The sequence below is a fragment of the Artibeus jamaicensis genome, unplaced genomic scaffold (genome assembly GCF_021234435.1).
Source record: "Artibeus jamaicensis isolate MK-2021 breed Jamaican fruit bat unplaced genomic scaffold, CSHL_Jam_final contig_466, whole genome shotgun sequence".
Lineage (NCBI taxonomy): Eukaryota > Metazoa > Chordata > Mammalia > Chiroptera > Phyllostomidae > Artibeus > Artibeus jamaicensis.
This window is the reverse complement of record NW_026521844.1, coordinates 7,537,632-7,554,607: the sequence shown is the minus strand read 5'-3', so window position 1 is coordinate 7,554,607 and position 16,976 is coordinate 7,537,632.

Sequence of the window (16,976 nt, the reverse complement as noted above, 5' to 3'; positions counted from 1 at the left end):
ATGACTTAAAAAATGAATTCTAAAATTGTAAGAATTAAGATACAACTATCATCTCTGTGTGATATGATTTTGAATTCGATGAAATAAAAAAGGCAAGATAAATTAAGAATTGAAGCTAGGTGTCAAATAAAAACATTTAAAACAAAATACAACAAAAATATCAATGAATGAATTTAAGAAATGTGCATGGACGTGTGGTACATTTCTAATAGCAATAAAACTAGAAGGTATTTGTGATCTACAAAAAGATATGTTTAAGGTTTGTTTTTAAAAAATAAGTATTACCTTAACATATGGGCCTTAAAAAGGAGATTAGACAATGGAGCCCTGGCTGGTGTGGTTCAGTTACTTGGAGCATTGTCCTGTACACTGAAAGGTTGCAGTTTTGATTCCTGGTCAGGGATAGTGCGGGAGAGGATCAATTAATATTCTTCTCTCATACTGATGTTTCTCTCTCCCTCTTTCTCTCTCTCTCTCTTTCCCTCTCTCCGTAAAATCAATGAAAAAAATAATCCTCAGGTGAGGAGAAAAAAAGGGAAAGTATTTCATGCCATAGAAAGGGAAGAAACAACAGTGTACTGGTATCATTCTTCCCCTAACTAACATTTTTAAGTTTTTTATTTTATTGTCCTTTAAGTACAGTTGTCTGCACTCTCCCCCCACCACTCTCACCCCTCCTTTTGGTTTTGTCCACATGTCCTTTAAACTTGTTCCTAAAATCCCTTCCCCCTTTTCTCCCCATTATCCCTTCCCACCTCCCCTCTGGTCTCTGTCAGTTTGTTCTTAATTTCAATGCCTCTGGTTATATTTTGCTTCCTTGTTTGTTTTGTTGATTAGGTCCCACTTGAAGGTAAGATAATATGGTATTTGTCTTTCACCACCTGGCTTATTTCACTCAGCATAATGCTCTCCAGTTCCATCCATACTGTTGCAAAGGGCAGAAACTCCTTCTTTCTCTCTGCTGTGTAGAATTTCATTGTGTAAATGTACCACACTTTTCTGTTCCACTCATTTACTGATGGGCACTTAGGTTGCTTCTAACATTTGGCTATTATGAGTTGTGCTGCTATGAACATTGGGGTGCATAGCTTCTTTTGGATTGGTGTTTCAGTGTTCTTAGAGTGTAGTCCCAGCAGTGGAATTGCTGGGTCAAAAGGCAGTCCTATTTTTAGTTTTCTGAGGAAATTCTATACTGTTTTCCACAGTGGCTGCACCAGTCTGCATTTCCACCAACAGTGCACTAGGGTTCCCTTTTCTCCACATCCTCTCCAAGGGAGATAAAAGAAAGAATAAACAAATGAGAACTTAAAAATATAAAGCTTCTGCATGCTAAAGAAAACAACATTAAAATGAAAGGAGAACCAACTGTATGGAAAAACATATTTGCCCATTATACCTCAGACAAGGGTTTGATCTCTAAAATACATAAAGAACTCACACAAGTCTACTCCAAAAGGACAAACAATTAAAAAATTGGCAAATGACCTAAACAGACACTTCTCCAAAGAGGACATGCAGAGGGCTCAGGGACATGTGAAAAGATGCTCAGCATCACTAGCAGTCAGAGAGATGCAAAGTAAAACCACATTGAGATACCACTTCACACCAGTCAGAATGGCCGTCATAAACCCAAACTAACTTTTATATTAAATGCTTTTCTAACCAATATCTCTATGGGACGTTGAGATACTGATTCCAAAGTTCTTTTGCTGTGAAGATGCAAAAACAGTTGGGTTTTTAAAAAGTAAACATTAATTATGCTAAATATAAAAAGTAATAGAAGGAAAATATGTCACCATGTTAAAAGTGATAATTACTGGTTAGCATGAAGAATGAATAAGCTTCATTTCTTTTTTAATAGAGATTTAGATTTTCTACAGCAGATATATAACTTTATTTTTAATTAAAATATTATGAAATATTTTTATTTTCTAAAATAAAAAGTAAGATACAGATTTAACAAATTCACAAAAAATATTCAATGTAATTGTAAAACACAATTTTATAATGTGTTTTAACTGTAAAAGATTGTGAAACATTAAATGTAGTTCCCAAATTTTGAGTACCCACTATGTTAGACACACCATTATATTGATAGGATACTTCTACTAATAGTAAAATTTTACAAAAAATTTTTATATAGAAGAAAATTACACATTTACCTATTAAGAATGATTACAAGTTCATAAGAAGTTATATCAAAACACAGTCACATTTAATGAATAACTAATATTCTCTTCCAAGGTACAATATTCTATAGAGAATTATCCAGAATTTCTGCACATCTTTCTTGAATTCTACAAACATTTTATGTTTAGACAATTTGTGTAAGCTGCAATAAATCAGCAAATTAATTCAGAATGATGTCATGTATAATGAGAAATCTTACTCATACTATTTATATGCTCCTGCTTTCTATTGTAGTTAAACCTTCAAACTTTTTTGTTTACTAGGCACTTATAGACCACCGTTTATCACTAAAGATTTTTAAATGAATTGTTGCATTATGTAACTAAAAATAGAGTGAGATATCCTTTCTAGAATCTTTACCCTGAAATTAATAGCCTCGTGGAGACAAATGAGGGAAGAAAAAATTCCATGATATGAAGAAAAGATATATATTTTTTAAGGGTGTATAACTAAAAAGCACAGTGAGACTGATAAAAATCTGTAGCTTTTAAAAATATATTAAATTAATAGAATAAACATAAGATTAAATCTGAAATAAGCAGAAATAGTGGTATATGAATAATGGGCAAGGAACACTGAAGTATTCAGATATTTAAAGCTAATTTGTTTATTTTTCTAATTATATCTCAAGTTGACCTCAGGGCCTGGTCATTTTTCCTTGACAAACTATGATTTGTTCTCAGATATTCCAAAGTACGTCAGGGTTTCCGAAACCATCAGAGGACAATGCTGAAAAACACAAGATAGGATCAGATGCTTGGGCTGAATAATCCCTAGATTTTATCAAAATGTCTCAAGAAAAGATACGTATTCCCTGTGAAGAACCAACAGTCCCTGAAAACTAACCCAGAGCCAAAGTTGTGGAAGGTAGAAACCTCAAACAGAAACACAAGCTAGTGGCCGAGAAACCTTTCCTACATACTTTTAAAATACTTTTGGAGGTTATATTCTAACATAAGAAAAAAACCTTTTTTTTTTCTTCACAGTTTCATTAGAAGATTAAAACAGATGAGAACTCACATTTGTTTTTTAAAATATTTTATTTATTTATTTTTAGACAGAGGGGATGGAAAGGAGAAAGAGAGGGAGAGAAACATCAACATGTGGTTACCTCTCCTGTGTCCCCTACGGGGGCCCTGGTCTGCAACCCAGGCATGTGCCCTGTCTGGGTATCAAACCAGCAACCTTTTGCTTCACAGGCCTGTGCTCAATCCACTGAGCTATACCAGCCAGGGGAGAACTCACAGTTGTTTTAGCCACCAATCATGACTTGCTTATCTGACAAACTGGAGAAATCATTTGTTGTGACTACGTAGCTCCTAAATGACAAAGTTTTGACTGAATAATGATGCAGAGGAGTTACAAAAAAATACTTAAAACCTTATATTTACTCAAACATTTTGTTATTTTTATCCTCACCCAAGGATATTTTATTGTTGATTTTAAAAAGAGAGACACACACACACACAAAGAGATAGACATTGATGTGAGAGAGAAACATCAATCGGTTGCCTCCCAGACCAGATAAGTCTAACCTGCAGCCTAGGTAAGTGTCCTGACCGGAATTGAATGCACAGACTTTCGGTGAACCGGACAATGCTTCAACCAACGGAGCAGCCAGTGAGGGCCAGTCTTTCATTTCCTTTTTACCGTAAGTATTTTTCAAGCATCTACTGGGCTTGGTTGTGGTAATACAATTTAAAACAAGAAAGTAGCATTTCTTTTCACAGAGTATGTAGGGGTAGTTTCTAAGAGTTAGTAAGCAATTAAAATTAAATAATAACTGCAATGAGAGGAGACCCCAAACTCCAGACCTGGTAAATCCTTTGTAGATGAGTTAATGAATGACAGAAATCCTGTGATCTTAATAAAGCTGACTACCAGCCAGGTAAGATGGGTTTTCCTGTGTGATGGGGTTAGGGTGGACTGAAGTGGTATATGTCATTAGAGACACTGAAGGCAGATTAAGAGCGTATCTAAAGTCCCAGAGGTAAGAGTGGGTGGAGCTTGTTTGTGAGATTGAAATTTTTAACTCTGTCTAGGTTTGAGTTTGATATGCACAGATAAAATTTAAAGAGGAAAATAAAAACCAGATGCAGATGGGTGTGTACACCCCTTTTGTACACCCGAAAAGTTTGGTCTTTTGAGATCAGTGGGAAGCCCTGGAAAAGGTTTATGACCCAAGTTAGAACAATGACCCAATTCTCATTTCAGATATAGTAATGTAGCCATTGTAGTAGTCTAGGAAATAGAGTAATATAGATGACAATGGCTATTCAGTCACTACTGCAGTGTTTAGAATTGATGTGAATGTGGCCAAAGATGAGTTAATTGTACGTTCTTCACTCAGCATTTAAAAGCTGGATTATTTGCCTGCTTGGTCAAGTATCAACTTTTTAATTGTCTTCTAACTGGTTTCCCGCATTCATTTTCTCTGACCACCGCTTAATTAACACTGAAGACAGAGTTATACTCAAAAATAAAAATATGATTACTTTACTTCCTTACATAAAATTATTTACAGCCATCCCTATACTATCATGGTAAAGAATAAATTCATTTTTGTATTTTTAAAGATTATTTATTTACTTATTTTTAGAGAGAGGGAAAGGAAGGGAGAAAGAGAGGGAAAGAAATGTCAATGTGTATTTGCCTCCCCAGCGCCCCCTACTGGGGACTTGGCCTGCAACCCAGGCATGTCCCCTGACTGGGAATAAACCCTCAACCCTTTGTTTCACAGGCCTGTGCTCAATCCACTGAGTGACATCAGCCAGAGTCTTTTTTGGGGGGTGGGGGTGTACTATTTAAAAGAATTTATTTATTTTTAGAAAGAGAGGAAGGGAGGGAGAAAGAGAGGTAAAGAATAAATTCTTAATATGCCCTTTCATCCACTGGACTCTAATGGGGGACAGACAACCCTGGAAATGGGGGAAGGATTTAAGCTTCACAAGCACAACTGGAGACTTTGCCCCCTACTAAACATGGTGGACAGAAGAGGGGCAAAGGCAAACATGGCCAACACTGGTGCTTGTGGGTTGGAAGGCTGGACATTCCACTGGCTTTCAGCACACACGGGGTTCTGGGGGAGGACATTTGAAAGGGAGCATGCCAGAAAGCACAAACGCAGTTGGTTCTTTCCCCTCCTCCAGGCGGGGAGAGGGGCGTGTCAATGGTCAGTGCAGAGCAGAGGCCTGGGGACACAGATTACAACAAATACCTGAAGCTGGAGAGCAACTAGAGACCAGCTAAGCCACCTATATTTGGGATGCTTTTGGGTGGGGAAAGAGGTTCCTGGTGCAACTTTGAACTGAGCTGGCAGAGGGCGACAGGGTAATTTTTCTTTGAGCATCTTAGAGGGAATGGGCTTTGAGGCTGAAACTTGCCGTTGTTTCCAAACACCTTGGCGATAATAATACTGTGAACAGATTTTTGTGCTTATGTTATTTTCAGTTCTCAAACCTATGTAGTAGTCGTAATGAAAAATATTTAAATAACTATTTTTATGTCATATGCTGACTTCCTTTCCCCTGACTTTTGTTACCAAGATATTTTAGGCAGAAACTTGCCATCTAATAAACTATTCCTTCCTTTTATTCAGTGGAATATTTCTTCCACTGAACTACGTCTTTGGAGATTTGCTCCTTGGCAGCAAGTTGTAGGATCCCCGCCCCCTCCTGTTTGGGTTCAGTTACAAAAGAATAATTAGATTTGCTAAGAAAAAATTCATTCCATTGCCTTATCTTTATTACTTTATTTTATTGAATGCACTATATCACATAGAATGTGATAAAATATCAGTGTCCTGAGAATAAATATTAGCCATTTTTACTCATCTCTTAATTTTCTTTTATTTTTTAAACATTTTATATATTTATTTTGAGAGAGAGAGAGAAAGAGAGGGAGAGAAACAGCAATGTGTGATTGCCCCTTGCATGCCCTCCCACTGCCGACCTGGCCTGCAACCCAGGTATGTGCTCTTACTGGGAATCGAACTGGCGACCCTTTGGTTCGCAAGCCAGCATTCAATCCACTGAGCCACAACAGCCACCGCTCATCTTTTAATTTTTCAGTGACAGAAGTTTTCATGGCCAAATTTATTGGTAATTTAATAAACATAAATTAATAATTTCTTCTGAATTTAATTAATTTAAATAATTGACTCATGTGTGGAACTAAACAGTTCATATAACTCAGGTAGAATTCCACACGTCTACTGCATGAGGTTCTAAATCCCTAAAGAAGTCTAAAAGCACTCGCCCCACCTCCATTTATCATTTTTCTATCTATCTAAACATCTCTCATCAATCTACCTATTTACTAATCCACCTACCTAGCCATATACCCCTAACTATAAATTAGTTCCAGCCTTTGCTCTATTTCACCTGTTAGAAAACTACAATTCTTAGATGTTAAGTAATTGATTGAAGCCACACAGCTAATCAGTAGGAAAGCTAAGGGTGGAGCTCGAGAATGTCCAACTTCAAATCCGTTTCTGTATTGCTATTGTGTGCTTTCTGACATACAAATCATAATTATTTCTTGATTTTCTGCCCAGTTTCTACACTACACTCTTGCTCAGTCTGTTCCACATACTCAGACTTCTATCATTTCTATCAGCCTTTTGAAATTTATGAATCCTTTATAGCTGTGATAAAATAAGATAATATTCACTAAGTATTTTCCAGTATTTCTCAATATGAAGTCATTTTTCTTTTTTTACAATTCTCAACCATTGACTCTATCCCTATACTATATCATTTGTCATTATCTGTCTTCTTTAAAAATTTTTTTCAGTAGTATTCTTTACCCCACTAATTTATGAGTTCTTGGGTGACTAGAACCACCTTGCTATTTTTAAAAGCTGCCAAAATTTGTTATAGTTGCTTACTGAAGAATTGAAGACATAAATAAGGAATAAGCTATGTATTTTGTTCATTTTGAAGACTAGTTTTCACTATATAATTATTTTTAAAGAGTAAAACTGAATTTTCCTAAGAATGTTTAAATCACAAAAATATATTTACATATATATTGTGAATATTTTCAAGATTAAGGCATAATTTATACAGCATCTATATCAAAATGAAAATACCATTAATAAAGGTCTCAGATGGGGAGCAGGGAAGGAGGAGAAGCTGGGGACACTGCAATGACTGGAGGAATAGAGCGGATACAAGGGTTATATTTGCAAAGAAGTCCAGAGGTTCTCTGGGAAGAAAACAGGAAGGAGAGGTTTAGACCTGATTCTCAGGTCCTGGGACACGAGGTTTAGACTATCATGAAAGAGGTGATAGAAACTCCTTTATTGTATGAAGTCAAAATGAATTCACAGGAGCAGAAAAGACTCAATATGCATAAGTTGATTTTGGGATAAGAAGTACAGTTCTAGGTTAAAATTGTTTTATCATTCTATCTAAGCCTGAGACAACTGGACACAATTTTGTCAAAAACAAAAGCTGTAAGAAACTGAAAAGGACAAATATAAATGTTCTAACACTTGTACTATTGTTTAAAAAACAATATTAAGAACTTCTATTTGATTATAGGGAGCCCAAGCATTGTCCTAACCCAGGTAGAAATGGAATGATTTTGTTTTAGTGGGGAAACACAATTAGTGGACAAGAGTAGGCAGATCCCTACCAGTAATTATGAAAGAGGTCACACCACTAAGAGTAGAATGTCCCATGATTAGGCCGCAGAACAGAAAGCTGCAGCAGAACAGCAGAACTTGGCAGTGACATAGTGGAAAAAAACGGATGCCCACAGGTTGCAGAAGCAATTGGCAAAATCTGCTAAGGAGAACCAACCAGCAACCCAACTCCCTGCCAGGAATGGAAGAACTTGGAATCCCAATAAATATGTTTGGTAAAACTTAGAGACAAAGTGCATGTCTGTTACTTTTATTCTTACTGTGATCATAGCTTCCTGATTGCTCTCTTGATTGATGCAAAAACATGTGCTATAAACACAAAAAAAACATTAAAAGTGCAACAAAGATTATGATGTCATGTTATTAATTTTTAAAGTAATTTTCTTTCAGTTATTATTTCTTCTTTAAAAAAAGAAGAAAGAAACTATTATCTGATCTGAACCATAACTCCGGTAAAAAAAATCAGCAGGAAATTTTTCTGTTATGCTATGACTTCTGAGAACTTCATGCACAAACGGCCAGCCCAATGCACTCTATTGAAAACATGCCTCTCTATGGGAGTGCCCCAGCATGTCCACAATGTGACATATTGACATTGACCAAGACTTCTGCCCATCCTTTTATCTTGGGCTTGAGTTTATGGCAACACTCTTCTTATCCTTTCTAGCCTCCACACATTTAATATCACCTTCTAAATACCCTTAAAAATAATACCACCTCTCTCTGTTTTCATACCTAGTCTCGCTGAGCAGGGAGAGGCCAAAATTAAATGTTCATCTTGAGTGAATATTGTGCCCAAATGTTAGTAATAAGGTCTAATGTGATGATGAAGAACTGAAAGTGCATGTATCAAGTTTCAGATAAGATACTTCATTTCCATCTACACACTACCATACACTCCCCTTCTGTGTACCAGTTGGTTAATTATTTCTCCCTGTTACACTATAAATTCCACAAAGTAACCCTGCAGCATTTTCCTTGTAAAATAAATCATTATCCTTTGTCAAAGGAGTATGTAATTGCAACAAAATAACAGTTCAAAACTGCTTACAATTGGCTTTTTACACTTGACAAATACAGAAGAGAATAATTGCCTAAAGACAATGTACAACCTTGAGTTAAATGACTTGTTATGCCTGCTTTGAATATATACAGCAAAAATAATCTCCCTTTCTCAAGATAGTTTCCCTGATGACAAATGAATTTGTTTAGATTGAAAACGCTATACATTTATAATCCCCTTGTCTGTTTTATAATTTCATGTATCTTATATCTACTCTCTTTTCACTTCATTGCCCTATGTGTTAATCCAAGAAATAATTTTTCATCGATATTAACTTTTTAAAAGAAAATTTAGTGCAAGTCTAAAGAAAATAAAGTACATCATACAAATAGTGTGGATAAAATGAAGGTAAGAACAGTATTCAAGTTCTATTTCTCCCTCCAAATGTATCTTCCATCAATGCTACAGAGACGGCTGCACAGAGGGGTAGATAATAATATAAACTGCTACCAAATAACATTTACTGTCCTGTAGACTCTCCGATTCCATTCATTTCAATTGAACGAACTTCAGTTTTGCTTCTTTTTTATTCACAACAGACAATGATAATTCTCTGAATGTTTTGAGGGTTTGGAAGAGGCATTTTTAGTATTTACAAGTAATCTGGAGGATTAGATTCCTCATGTACTTTCAAGTCTCCTTTTTAAAAATGTGATCAGATTACTGATCAAAATGTATTGGAAACCAAATGGGGTGATGAGAGAGGGATGTCTTATCCCTCTTGAATAAGAACAGCATTAAACAAGAAAGGGAAATTCTAATAAGAGAGGACAGACCATTGAGACTTAAAAATATTTGAAAAGGCCTAACATGTGTTTTGATATTATTAGTTGCCTCCAGCCATTGTTCAGTTGTATTTAAAGCTTTGCAGATGGTCGTCAACTGATAGATGCTTACTTGTATCAAACTGCTGGGATGTCCAAAGTAAAAACTGCTCAGTGATGGGATAAAAGTAGAAAGGAAGTTTCCAAGTGGTCAGAAAAGTTGGACATATGCAGAAAAGTTAAGCCAAATAATTAACGACCAGAAATAGAGGGCAAAAGCAGCTGCCCAATAGGCAATGCATCTGGGCCCTTGGCTGGAAAAAAGACATTGATCTAAATATCATGGCAGGGATGCTGGGAGGATGGCGACGGACTAGGATGGAGCTGATTCTAGCTCCTGTACTCATGGGTGAAAATCCTGGCAGATCTATAGAGAAACAGGACAATAAACCATCGGTTACCCAGCATTTATGAAATTAAAAGACCAGAGATTGCGACCAACGCTGAAACACCAGCCAGCGGCAGAGTCAGCTACTGGAGCTGAACACACTCAGGCCCTGTGCTGCCGCCAGAGCAACAGGCCTGGGAGCCGGGAAGTCAGCGACGGGACTCGACACCGGGGAGTCAGGTACGGGAACCGGGACGCTCCAAACGCTTGTGATGGCCCTGGGGGGCAGAGGAGCCAGCTACTGGAGCCAGGACATTCTCAGCCCCAGTGCCGTTGCCATAGCGATAGGACGGCCACCAGGGAGTCAGGTACGGAAGCCGGAACACTCCAAACCACTGTGACGGTCCTGGGAGGCTGAGGAGTCAGTTACGCACCCGAGACATTCTCAGCCACTGTGCCGCTCCCATAGCGACAGGTATGGATGCTGGGGAGTCAGGTACTGGAACTGGGACATTCTAAGCCTCTGTGCCACTGCCATAGAGACAGGACTGGATGCAAGAAGTCAGGTACTGGAGCTGGGACACTCCAAACCCCTGTGACGGTCCTGGGAGGCGGCAGAGGAGTCAGCTACGGGAGCCGGGACATTCTTGGCCCCTGTGCTGCTGCCGTAATAATGGGCCTGGGCTCTTGAGGAGGTGGCTACTAGAGCCGGGTCATTCAGCAGTGGTAGGTGACCAACGCAGGGACCAGCTCAAGGACCAGCGTGAGAGTAGGTGGAGACGAAGAACATCAAGAAACTTCAAGGAGTCTGTACCACTGAACTTCACAAGGATCATACCATAGAAGTTCACTGCCATAAAACCAGGGTTTCAGAACAGATTAATTTTAGAAGCAGAGACTAACAAGAAGAGTCTCAAACAATGGGAAGACAAAGACACAATCCCCAAATGAAAGAAAAAGCAGAAACTTCAGAAAGAATGTTAGGTGAAATAGAGGCTAATCAACTATCAGATAGTGAATTCAAAGCACTGGTTATTACGAAGTTCAAAGAGCTCACAGTGAACTACCAAAAACTACAGGGTAACTATAATGATCTCTCTGCAAACTACATCAACATGAAAAAGGAAATGGAAACTATCAGCAAGGGAAAAGAGGAAATGAAAAATACAATTTCCGAATTGAAGAACACAGTAGAAAGTTACAAAAGTAGGATAGATGAAGCGGAGGATAGGATTAGTGAGTTGGAGGACAAGGTAGAAAGCATCTCACAGAAAGAGCAAGAAAATGAAAAGAGGCTCAGAAAGAATGAAGAGGGATTAAGAGAAATGCAAGATAATATGAAACGTAATAATATCCGAATAATAGGAATACCAGAAGGAGAAGAAGAAGAACAAGGGATAGAAAACGTATCTGAACAAGTAATGAGAGAAAATTTCCCTAATTTGATAAGAGAAAAAGTCACACAAATCCAGAAATCACAGAGAGTCCCAATCAAGAGGAACACAAGGAGGCCCACTTCAAGGCACATCATCATCAAAATGGCAAAATTCCAAGACAAAAAGAGAATCTTAAAGGCAGCAAGGGAGTAAAAATAAATAACATACAAGGGAGCCCCAATAAGGTTAGCCACTGACTTCTCAATGGAAACACTCCAAGCAAGAAGAGAATGGCAAGAAATATTCCAAGTAATGAGAACCAGAGGCCTATAACCAAGGCTACTTTACCCAGCAAGGCTCTCAATCAAGATAGATGGCCAAATAAAGAGCTTCCAAGACAAAAGAAGCCTAAAAGAATACGCCTCCACCAAACCAGCTCTACAAGAAATACTAAAAGAACTGCTTTAAGGGAAGGAAGGATAAGAGGGAGACAGAGAGGAACACAGGTACAAAAATGGCAATGAACAAGTACCTATCAATAATAACCTTAAACGTAAATGGATTAAATGCTCCAATCAAAAGACACAGAATAGCTCAATGGATAAGAAAGCATGACCCACACATATGCTGCCTACAAGAGACCCACCTCAGGACAAAAGACCATCACAGACTAAAAGTGAAAGGCTGGAAACAAGTTTTCCAAGCAAACGGACAAGAAAAAAAAGCTGGGGTAGCAATTCTGATATCGGATAAAATAGACTTCAAAAAAAGGGCCATAAAGAGAGACCCAGAAGGTCATTTCATTATACTCAAGGGAAGAATCCACCAAGAAGACATTAACATTGTAAACATATATGCACCAAACATAGGGGCACCCAAATATATCAAGAAAATCTTAGAGGACTTCAAGAAAGATATTGACAGCAACACAATTATAGTAGGGGATTTTAACACCCCACTATCAAAAATGGACAGATCTTCCAAACAAATTATCAACAAAGATATTGTGGCATTAAACAATACCCTAGATGAAATGGACTTAACTGATATATATATAGAGCCCTTCATCCCAAAGAAGCTAAATACACATTCTTTTCAAATGCACATGGAACATTTTCAAAGATAGACCACATGATAGGACACAAAACGAGCCTGAAAAAATTCAAGAAAATTGAAATCATACCAAGCATCTTCTCTGACCACAAGGGACTGAAATTGGAAACCAAACCCAAATAAAAAAAACCCAAAGCACCCAAAATCATGACGACTGAATGGTATGCTATTAAACAATGATGGGGCAAGAATAAAATTAGGGAAGAAATCAAAACGTTTCTGGAAACAAATGAAAATGATCTCACAACAACCCCAAACTTATGGGACACAGCGAAGGCAGTCCTGAGAGGGAAGTTTATAGCAATACAGGCCTACCTAAAGAAGATAGAAACATTTCAAACAAACAACCTAACCCTACGCCTGCAAGAACTCGAGGAACAACAACAAAGACAGCCCAGAGCAAGCAGAAGGAAGGAAATAACCAAGATTAGAGCAGAATTAAATGACATAGAAACTAAAAGCACAATTGTAAGGATCAATGAATCCAGGAGTTGGTTCTTTGAGAAGATAAACAAAATAGACAAGCCTTTAAGTAGGCTCATCAAGAAAAGAAGAGAGAGGACACAAATGAACACAATCAGAAATGAAAGAGGAGAGATTACAACTGATACCACAGAAATAGAAGGGATTGTAAGAAATTACTATGAAGAACTGTATGGCAAGAAATTTGAAAATCTAGGGGAAATGGACACATTTCTAGAAAAATACAATCTTCCAAAACTCAGTGAAAAAGAAGCAGAAAATCTAAATACACCAATAACAGCAAAAGAAATTGAAGCAGTAATCAAAAAACTCCCATCACTCAAAAGCCCTGGACCAGATGGTTTCACAGGAGAATTCTACAAAGCATTTAAGGAAGAGCTAACTCCTATTCTCCACAGACTATTCCAAAAAATCCAGAAGGATGGAAAACTCCCAAATTCTTTTTATGAAGCCAGCATCATCTTAATTCCAAAATGAGATAGAGACACAACAAAGAAAGAAAACTTCAGGCCAATATCGCTGATGAACATAGATGCTAAAATCCTGAACAAAATATTGGCAAATCGCATCCAACAATATATCAAAAAGATCATACACCAAGACCAAGTGGGATTCATCCCAGGTATGCAAGGACGGATCAATATTCGCAAATCAGTAAATGTAATACATCACATAAACAAAAGCAAAGACAAAAATCACATGATCATATCAATAGATGCGGAAAAAGCTTTTGATAAGGTACAACACCCATTTATGATAAAAACACTCAGCAAAGTGGGAATAGAGGGAGCATTTCTCAATATAATAAAGGCCATATATGAGAGACCTACAGCCAATATCATACTCAATGGGAAAAAACTAAAAGCTTTTCCACTAAGATCAGGAACAAGACAAGGATGTCCACTTTCACCACTTCTATTCAATATAGTATTGGAAGTTTTAGCCACAGCGATCAGGCAAGAAAAGGAAATAAAAGGCATCCAAATAGGAAAGGAGAAAGCAAAACCATCACTGTTTGCAGATGACATGATAGTGTACATGGAAAATCCTATAGACTCTACCCAAAAACTGCTCAAACTAATTAATGAATTTGGCAAAACAGCTGGTTACAAAGTCAATATCCAGAAATCAAAGGCATTTTTGTATACCAACAATGAATCAGCAGAAGCAGAAATCAAGGAAAAAATCCCATTCGATATAGCAAAAACAAAAATAAAATATCTGGGAATAAACCTAACCAAGGAGGTAAAAAACCTGTATGCAGAAAACTACACAGCCTTGAAGAAAGAAATCAAGGAAGACACAAACAAATGGAAACATACCTTGTTCATGGATTGGAAGAATTAACATCATCAAAGTGTCCATACTACCCAAAGCAATATACAGATTCAATGCAATACCTATTAAAGTACCAATGGCATATTTCACGGACATAGAACAAACACTTCAAAAATTTATATGGAACCATAAACAACCCAGAATAGCAGCTGCACTTTTGAGAAAGAAGAACAAAGTAGGAGGGATCACAATACCTGATATCAAACTGTATTACAAGGCCACTGTAATCAAAACAGCCTGGTACTGGCATAAAAACAGGTATATATATCAATGGAACAGAACAGAGAGCCCAGAAATAAACCCAAGTCTCTATGGGCAATTAATATTAGAAAAAAGGGGCAGCAATATAAAATGGCGTAAAGATAGATTCTTCAACAAATGGTGCTGGGAGAACTGGACAGCTACATGCAAAAAAATGAAACTCGAGCACCAACTTACACCATATACCAAAATAAATTCAAGATGGATAAAAGACTTAAATATAAGCTGTGACACTATTAAAATCCTAGAGGAGAACATTGGCAAGAAAATCTCATATATTTCACGCAGCAACTTTTTTACTGATATGTCCCCTAGAGCAAGGAATATAAAGGAAAGAATAAACAAATGGGATCTTATCAAAATAAAAAGCTTCTGCATGGCTAAAGAAAACAGTATTAAATTAGCAAGACAACCAACTGTATGGGAAAACATACTTGCCAATGATACCTCAGACAAAAGTTTAATCTCTAAAATATACAAAGAACTTACACGACTCCACTCTAAGAAGACACCCAACCCTATTAAAAAATGGGAAAAGGACTTGAACAAACACTTCTCCAAGGAGGACATACAGAACATCCAGAGACACATGAAGAGATGCTCAATATCGTTAGCTATCAGAGAGATGCAAATTAAAACCACAATGAGATACCACTTTACACCGGTCAGGATGGCTATCATAAACAAAGCAACAAACAACAAATGTTGGAGAGGGTGTGGGGTAAAGGGGACCTTAGTTCACTGTTGGTGGGATTGCAGACTGGTACAACCATTATGGAAAACAGTATGGAATTTTCTCAGAAAAATAAAAATGGACCTGCCTTTCGACCCAGCAATTCCACTGCTAGGATTATGTCCTAAGAATCCTAAAACATCAATATCAAAGAACCTATGCACCACAATGTTCATAGCAGCACAATTTACAATAGCCAAGAGTTGGAAGCAACCTAGGTGCCCATCAGTAAATGAATGGATCAAAAAATTGTGGTACATATACACAATGGAATTCTATGCTGCAGAGAGAAAGAAGGAGCTACTACCTTTTGCAACAACATGGATGGAACTGGAAAGCATTATGCTGAGTGAAATAGGCCAGGCGTTGAAAGACAAATACCATATGATCTCACTTTTAATAGGAAGCTAAACAACAAAACAAACAATCAAGCAGAAAAAAAAAAGACACTGAAATAGAGAACAAGGGGACAGTGACCAGAGTGGAGAGGGAAGGGAATTTAAGGGGAAAAAGGGGGAGGGATTTGGAGGAACAAGTATGAAAGACACAGGGAGGAGGACTAGGGGGGAGGAAATGGGAGGGAGGTGGGGAGCACAGGGTGGGGGAGGCTGGGATGGGAGAAATAGACAAAAAACTGTACTTGAAAAATAACTAAATAAAATTAATTTAAAAAATAATAATAATAAATAAATAAAATAAAATAAATAAATAAATATCATGGGAGCCTTCTACATCAAAAGGCAGAAAACAGTCAATGACTGCTCACTGTTTTTCAAATAAAAATCTGTGTATGGATACCTGGCTAGCTCCACAGGATTCTACAGGTGCTGTGTGAGAGGGTTTTAAGGAACATGTCTATTAAAAACATAGATAATGCAAGTATTTAATGATGATTTAATCATCTGATCACAAAATAAAGTTGAGTGAGGTACTTTAGAGTTGTCCATTCATCATATATACATATGCATATTCATATACACACATAAACACACGTGTGTATATCTATGCATATATGTGTGTATACATACACACACATACACATACAGTTCTGCCATATGATAGGTGCTAGTCTAAAACTGAGTATTTAGGTCTATTAGGACAGACCAAATTCTTATTCCCCTAGCACTTCTATACCCTGCAAAAATATCTGAGATACTCATAGAATCTGGATAGGAAATACCCTGGATAGCAAGTACTAACCAAATAATTAAACTAGGTGATATGATAATAGACTATGCCTGAGTATTATTAAATCTAGATAAGAAATTCAGCAAGACCTCTATGAAAACATCGTATTTAAAGTGAAACATTCATGATGAGAAGGAGAATGCCAAGGGAAAAAAATAGAGCAAAGAGGAATCCAGGCAGACTAGTTCTATGAGGACCACCAACATTAATGAGTTTTATATATTAGAGAAACAGAGAAAGAATGCTGTGTCTGAGATAAGGTGAGTAAGAGTGTTGATATTAAATAGGTGAACAGGAACTAGGTCATGCAGAGTATTATGGTCCAAAAGAAAGAGTTTTTTAATTATTATAATTGTAGTGGAACAAAATTTACATTTTAAGCCCCAATATTGCTATTAAAAAGATCTCTCTGGTTCCTAAGTGGTTAAT